Below are 8,347 nucleotides of genomic sequence, written 5' to 3'. Positions count from 1 at the left end.
AAGCACAGAACAACTTCTTCCAGCAGGGCATTGACCCCCTACAAATGTGACCCCACAGGGCTTTTCTACAAGAGCTCTGGCTGGGTTTCAGGAGGGTCATTGCTCTCCTGCTGCTAGAACCTCTTCATCTCTGCCTGGGAAGGATTCCTCCTGCCCTGGATCTTGTCCCTTGTAAGGTATGGCTGGTGGCACTCACACAAGGTTTCTGGGTTTCAGCCAGATCATTCTGCTTTCTGGGCCAGTGCTTGAACGGTCTCAGCCTGCTCAATATTGCTTCTTCTCTTCCAACAGAACTGCTCTCCAGTGCCAGACTGAGTGGAGAGATGAAGTAATTCTTCACCTTCACCAATCTTGGCAATTCTGCAAAGCTTCGATATGGATCTGCTACAAAGGGCTTTCTCTGACAGCCAGGAGTCAGAGGGTGGGTACCAGAGCTGGTTTGAAGAGTCTGCAGCTCTGTGTCCCTAATACACGGGTCATTAGGGACAGCACAGAGTCCAACACAAAAATTCCCAAGTGAGCATTTTTCTCAGCTGCCTGCAAAGGAGGAAGCCATAGTGGCTGGAGACGTGGGGGCTTCCCGTGGGGCAAAAGGGTCTGCATCTTCCTTCCCAGCCTTCCTGTGGGATATTTGTGTCCAAGAATTTCCAGGCAGAGGGTGACAGGGCCAGCAAAAATGTCATCAGAGAGAGCAGAACTGCCAAGTGTGCAAAGGGAGCAGAGGACAGGGGAGCTGGGGAAGTCTCCAAAGACAATCTAATGTACCAGGCTGGTAGTCCTACTTGGGCACAGCAGCAAAGAGTGGAAAGTCCCTGGCTGGCTCTTTTGTATCTGATAAGGCAGACTGGCCCCATGCCCTGCTGAGGAGGGACATGCTTGTGGATCCCTTCCTTCCAGGAAAAGGAGGGGAGAGGACTCAGGGCATCAGAGTGATGGAAAACAAAGGCAGACAGGTCCTTCCTTCAGGCAGCCCCGAGCTGCATGAGCAGGGAGCTGCTGGGAGGGCTGGGCAGCAGGTCTGGGGCTGCTGCTCACCTGCAGGCTGAAAGTATCACATCAGAGCCTGCCGGGCACCTGAGCTGCCCTCCTCTGTCTTTACAATGCCACGGTCCCCTTAGAAGTGCTCCAGACCCCTGGAAACCATGAAGGTCTTTTAAAGCCCCCTTCACTGCTGTTAGAAACATTTCTCCCCGTGTGCTGCTGCAGCGCTGCCAGGGCTCCAACCCAGCAACTCCAGAGCTCCTCTTGTCCCCAGGTCTGACATGAGCAAAGTCCAGCCCTGCAGCGACCAAGTGGCAAGCTTAAAGCAAGTGGAAGTGCCTCACCTGGGCAGAAAGCACCCAGCTGCGGATGGGGAGCGTTTAGGTGCAGATGGACGCATTGCAGAAGGTAAAGCTGGGATGAGGGGTACCGGCAGCTGAGGCTCTTCCCTGCCCTTCATTCCTGGGACGCTGTCACCTACCGAGCCTTTGTCACATCCTGAGGAAGTGGTTGCAGATGGGGACATATACACTGTTCGGGAGGGAGCATGTCATGCCGATCCTTTGACCTTGTGTCCTGCGGGGCAAGAACTCTCCTGGCTCCTTGCCCTGCCCTAACAATGCTTAACCCAAGGTCCCTGCGTCCCTGAAAAATCCTGGCCAGCAGAAAAAGCCGGCCACCCACCAGGAAGGAGCAGGAAGGCACCACCGAGCCTCTTCTTGCCTTTGTTTGTGCAGAGTCCAAGGCCAGCCGGCTCTCAGCACTGTCCCTGGCCACGTGTGTGCCAGCACATCCCAGAGACACGGGGGGACAGGCAGCAGATGAGGACAAGCTGGGGAGGGCTTTGTGTGAGGGTTTTTGGGGTGCGTGGGGGTCAACACAGCAAGCCTGAGATGTGCACAGAGCAACGGGGTGCTCTGGGAGATGCCTGCCCTCTACCCAGGTCTCTTGGTCACGTAAAGCTTGTCTTTGCAGGAGACTCTATCCAAAGCACTCTGTGAAGTTCTGGGATAGGTTCACAAGCCTTGCTCTCTGGAGCTCCAGAGCTTTTCTTTTCCCTTCTCATACACAGAGCAAGACAAAAACACCTCCCAGACCTCCACCAGCACAAGAAGAGCACAGGAGACCTCCGTACGTGCACTGGTGCTCACAGTAAGTGAGCTTGCACAGCACACAAAGAGCATGGGGGGAAAGTACAAATTAATATCTGGTGGGGCTCTGCTGCTTTCTAACCTCCCAAGCTGGTACAATCCTGAAAACTCCAAGCTTTGCACGGATTCTTGCTGTGCACGGATCCCTTGCCCTGCACGGATCCTTGCTCTGCACGGATCCCTTCCCCTGCCACTCGATGCCTCACCCTGCCCCGTGCTGCAGCACGGTGGCAGCAGGCACCAGGACAGTGGGTGGCATCGCGCTGGTTCTCCAGCCACATTCCCCATTGCCATTCCCTGAAAACAAACCTCACCCTGCAAGCATCCACACAGACTGTGCAAAGCCCGTTGTGCCCTGCGAGGACAGGAAAGCCACCAGATTTGCAGCCACATGGGACAAGGTTGGCCTGCCCAGCCCGCCGCCTGTGCACGCACTGAATACTGCCCAAGGATGTTTTTTCAGCGAGCTCTGAGCCACACACAGCAAACTCCTCACACCAATGCTATTTACCTCTGTGGCAAAATAAGCTGCTGATTGTGCAGCGGCAGATTAAAGGGCTCTTAATATCTTTATTGGGTACAAGATACACAAACTCGGCCTAGTATCTGTTCTCAAGTGGGAAAAAAAATGTGAAGGCAAAACTAAATGATCGAGAGAGAGCTCAGCACTTTATCAGCCTTTTTACAATGTGCTCAGGCTTGCAGATTACAGAGCCTTGCGTGCGTTTGTGTAAATATTCACAGCGGTACGATATCCTTAAAGGGACACTTGCAGCCCTCCCTCCTCCTAGCCCACATTGCCCCCTCTCTTCTGGCACTGCACCAGCCAGGCTGTAGCTCCATGCCTGCATTTTGCAGGAAGGTGGCTTCTTCTTCTCTTCTGGAGGACCCTGAAATGTCACCCAGGCTTTTTGCTGTCCTACGGGGAATGTCACCAGAGCTGGAGCTGGCAGCACGAAGGTCGGGGTGAGGTGAACCTCACCCTCTGTGGAGGCTGATGATAATTTATCCTTTGCCGCTGATGGATTAGAAGCATTTTATCACTCTATGTCCTGCCTCCAGCATCAGGGGCAGTGGGTGCTGGTCTTCTTGATGCTCTTGGGGGAGAAGAGGAGTGACAGGGTGACACCAAAAGCCCAGATCCTAAAGACACCGAAGCCAAACTTTTGGCTGGGCAGCATCCCCTCTGTGCACTGCTTTGGGTTTCTGCTGCCTCCCTCCACCACAATACCCATCCTCCTTTTGTGTAGCTGTCTTTCTGTCTTTTTCCTTATTTTCTGGCTTGCAGCTGGGCTTTGAGGAAGAGTACAGGGGTTACTGCACTGGGGAATCACAGCCGCGGTTGCGGTGAGCTGTGCTGGAGCCTGTGCTGGGAGCTTTCACTTCCCTTCATAGACATTACCCTGGTGAAGGCAGCAGGTCTTCATTTTTTTGTTTGTTTTGTTTTGTTTTTTTCTTCAAATTTCTTGTCTTCAGGAAGAAATGAAAGCATGGCCCTTCTGGCACTGGTAGCTTTTCCTTTGGTCTCCAGACCTCGGTCAGCTCTTAGGTCTCCTGTAGGCTTCCAGGCAGCCCCACAGAGCAGGAAGCACTGCAGGGGTGAAGCAGGTCTGGAGGTCACCCATCAAATCTTTACCACAGCTTAAGAACTTCTGCATTTCTAGGATCGTGATGAAAAAGTACAGACAAAAAGGGTATCTACTGCAGAGCTTCATCCTGGAGCAGAGCCAAGCTGCTTATGAAGGGGAGGAAGCAGACACAGCTGAAATCCCACAGTCCCCACTTAGCTGGAGCAGCTTGGTGCAGCCCCGCTGGTGTTTCTGAAGCTGCTTTGTGCTGGAGGATGCTAGAACAGATGACCTGAGAGGTCCCTTCCAACCTAAACCATTCCTTGATTGTATGTTCTCACCTGGCAGCAGCAGGTGAGGGACGTGGACGGTATCACTCCTGCTCCTTAGCCCCTGCCCTGCTGGTTGGCTTGGGGCCACTCAGCACCACAGCCAAAGCAGGATCCAGCTTCCAGGGACCCAAGATGTGGTCCAAGCAAGGCCCGTGGCAGGCTGTCACCTCTCCCAGGTGCCATACAGAGGCAGGTAGCATTTTCTTGGTGAAAACCACCCAGGAAGAAAATCCCAGAACCCTGAGCCTACAGGGAAGGGTCAGAGCCACTCCAGGACCTGGGCTGGAAGCTGAGCTCACGAAAATGTCATGGCAATGGGTGACATCCTCAGGCAAGGGGAATTGCCTGTCCCTTGGTGTCCTCAGCTCAGAGAGAGAGTCAATAGCCAGGGGTGATGGGGTTGGGTCAGCAGAGCAGGGTAATAGTTAGCCTGGGGATACTGTGGGGGTCTCTGATGCTGTGGCTGTTCAGGCACACAGGCCGCACAGCCATACATCTCCCCACTGGGTCAAACCCTCCTGGATCTGTAAATCTCACCATCCAGAGCGACACAGCCACGTCTGTGCCGAATTGCTGCTCCGCTGCCTTCGGGGACAGTGACACACAGGGCAAAGGGATGGGGAAGCCTCTGGCCACCGTTGTCACCACCTCTGCCCCGATCCCAAAGCCCCAGGCACGTCCCCGGCCGTCAGCACGTGCCAACACAAGCACTGGCCAGGAGCCCAGCCCTGCTGCAGCGAGCCAGAAGGGCTTCTCGCCTGCCCCGCTTGTGGTCCAGTGGCCGCGGCAGCGCGGCAGCGGGTTTGGCCGAGGCATGCTGCCCCGAGCCGCATGCTGCTCACCAGCTCCCGACAGCTCCCTCGGTTTCTGTTCCCCAGCCACCCTTCTTTCGTTTTCTCTGTGTCCTTTTTTTAACTATAAATAGCCCCAAGAGGGACTTCCCATCTTCAAGGAGGAAGAGGCAATTAATCCTTCCCAAAGGAAGTCTCCAGGAAGCCTGGAGGACCTTTCTCACCCAAGAATAAACCATGCCCAACAACAGCCCTGGACAGGAAACATCGGAGGCAGCAAACGGAGCTGATGCTGCCAGGAGCAAGGCTTCTGAGCACTTCGTGGAGGAAAAGCAACTGCTGTTAGTTCATTAACATGCCTGGTGGGTCCTTGCACAGCCCCGCTCTGGCTTTTTGCACACCTTGGGCACGTGTCTGGGGCTCTGGAGGGATGGATTTGCCCCAAGAGCAAGGTGGCAGGCTGCTGACGGGCTGCAGAGGTGCCAGAGCCAGTACAAAACTCAGAAAACTTCTGCACAAGGTTAGTATAGAGACCACGAGGTACTCTGGGGCTGAATTCAAACAAGCACACGCAAGCCTGGAAATACATCTGAGCTGGCAGAAGATCTTAGCCGAGCACACACATCCACCTGCACAGCCTCCATCCCTTCCTCCTTTATTCACACCCAGCACAAGGGCTTGCACATGGAGCTGGGGGCTTGCCCTCCTGCTAGCAGGCACGAGGACACATCTGGCTCGCACACCACAGCGTGATTAATCCCCAGCAAAGCTTCTGGGTTTGGCTTTGTGGCCACCCACGGTTCAAGGTGCTTTGCGGGGTTATCCAGACGCCTCTCTCGCATTTATGGGGCGAGGGATGGGTGTCCTAGGATTGGGGCAAAACCGGGGGTGTGGGAAAAAAAAGACAATTCAAAAAATGGCAAAAAAAGTAAGATGTCCCTGGCATGGAGGACCACCGTAGGCTGTTTGCTGGGCAGGTTTGGCCAAGCTCCAATCCCCAGCCCCGCAGCAGGCAGCCCCAGGCCCCCAGCCCCCAGGCTTTGCCCTGAGGAAGGATTTTCTTTTCTTAGCCTCCTCTACTGGAGGAAGGCATGCAGCTCCTCGGAAGGCTATTTTAAAGGTGTTGTTTGCCATCTAGTGGGAAAATAGTGTCTGGGCATCCTTCTTGACTGCTCTGAGCCTGGGGGAGGATGGTGCTTGGGGTCTTGGCCCACGTGGGAGTTCTGGGGAGAAGGAAATGAGGATAGGTGCTGCTGCACAGCTTCCTGCACAGCTTTGCCTCCCCAGGCAGCTCACTGGCCCTTTGCAGCCAGATGTAGATGCACAAGTGCAGACCAACAGCCCAAGCCCTTGGGGTTGCTCCTGGCTGTGCTGGTGCCCTGTATATGTGGGGAGCTAAATAAAGTGCTCTGGAGCAGTGAGAAAGCACCATGACTTGGTGCCTTCCGGCCCAGCATCCTCCTGGAGCACAAGATGCAGCTGGTGGGAGGTGAGCAGGTCAGGATGCTCCCTGTCCCTCCCCAAAGGCTGCTCCCAGAGGTGTTTCCTGCTCTGCTTCAGTCCCTGTAGCTCAAGAAGCAGCTGGAGGAGAGATGTGAACTCTTGTTTGGACACCGGGCCTGCTTTCAGAGAAAAGAAAAAAAAAAAAAAGGAAAAAAGAAAAGAAAAAAAAAAAAGCTGGCAGGGAAACCCAGTGCTTGGTGAGCTCGTCGAAAGTCCTGCTGCTGGGCTGAGGGGGGAACGGCCATTTGCGGAGCACATCACGAGCAGCACTGCTTGGGTACAGCTAAGCTGCTGGTTTAGCCTCCCAGCACCTCTGTGTCCCTGCGTTTGGCATTTCTAGGCCATGAAAGACAAAAAGTGTCCTGGAGGCAGGGAGGAGGCAACCACAGCAAACAGGGAGAGAAAGAAACAAGCCTTTTGTGCAGGCAGAAGCCTATAACAGGGCAGCGAGAAAAGGCGTCTCAGGCCTCTCCTCTCCCCACATTTGGGTGCCAGCACATCTGGCCTGCCAGGTGATGTCCAGCTTTCTCTTTCAGAAAATAGAGCTGGTGCTGGGCACAGAGTTTGCAGCTAGAAAGGGAAGCAGGATAAGAAAACGGAGCATGGGTAACCTCCGGGGTCTCCAGCATGCTCTTGCAAGACCCCAGGCAGAGATATCCCACTCACAGCTGAATTTAAATTTACAGCCAAGGTGAATGCCCAGCACTGGGTTTTTAAAGCATTTGTGTCTGGATTTGCTGTGTCCCTGGGGCAGGATCCCTGCCCTGCTCCCCCTGCCTGGACAGCATGAGACCAGGAGGGTGGAGATGCCCCTCTCTGCCTGGCACAGGGGCTGACTTTCTGTTGATTCAGGCTCTGTCTCCTCATGCCAGCCGTGTTGCCACTTCCTTGGGGACTGGACGTGTGGGTCACACACTGGACCTGACCCCAAATACTGTCCTCGCTCTGCCAACGGGCCTTCCGTTGCCAGCCTTATGCACTTGGCTTCCCAGCTGTCCTCACAAACCAGTCTCTGCACGAGCATCTTTGATGCTGAGGATAGTATTTGGGTGTCCAAATGGTTCATCTGCCTATCCGTCCCTCTGTCCATCTGTCCTTCCCTCCCCTCCTCTGTCTGCCCAGTCCTTGCATCCCTCTATATATCTGGCTCCTTCCCCCAACCCATGCACCCTTCCCTCCCTACTGATTCAGTCTGTGTATGTGTTCCTTCCTTTCTCCCTTGCCCCAGGGATTCACTCACGTGAATCTTTCCCTTGTATTTCCTAGGATATACCAGGGCTGCTTCTTTCTCTTTCCTGGAGGAAAAGGGAAGAGAGCAGCAGGAGAGCGACATGAGGGCTCTTTTGCAGACAACCTTCCTCCTTCTGTGCAAAGCACAGTGATGGGGGAGAGGCATCGGGGCAGTGATGGGGGAGAGGACTCGGGGCTCGAGGGCCAGCCCAGGCATTTGGGGCAGGACCTGCGCCACCCAAGCGACCTGGGCACAGCTGCACAGCCCATGACCCATCACGGTGGCTGCAGCAAGGCAGGACTGGCAGCACCACTGCTTGCCCTGGGTGCGTCCCGGCAGGGCTCCAGCCTCCTACAAGCTCAGCCGCGAGCCAGAGCCACCAAAGAGCCTGAGCCCTGAAGGAAGTGCCCTGGCCCGGCGGTGGGACAGGGAGGTGCCGGCACTGGGACTGCTCTCATGGTCCCTTCCTGTTTTTCTCCTCCGCAGCTTGGAGGCAAAGTTGACTTTGGCATCTGGAGGCCTCTCCTTTATCCCAGATTGCTGCTCACCCCAGCCTCACGCCTCACTGCTCCGGAGGAGCGCTGCGCTCCCCGCGTCCTGTGCCAGCTCAAGCTCTCGGGGCACACAGCCCCCAGCAGTATAGCTGTGCACTGTACCCTCAGACCCCCAAACACTTTGCTTCATGCTTCCCTGGGCTCCCAGGCTGCCCATGTATCACATTTATGGGCTGCTGGGGGATGCGGGCATGGCTCTGGGCACCAGTAAGGTTCCTGTAGTCCCTGCCAGCTCC

The sequence above is a fragment of the Anser brachyrhynchus genome (genome assembly GCF_964034855.1).
Source record: "Anser brachyrhynchus genome assembly, chromosome: Z".
Classification (NCBI taxonomy): domain Eukaryota; kingdom Metazoa; phylum Chordata; class Aves; order Anseriformes; family Anatidae; genus Anser; species Anser brachyrhynchus.
The sequence above is the reverse complement of the archived record's forward strand: the minus strand, read 5'-3'. Positions refer to the sequence as shown.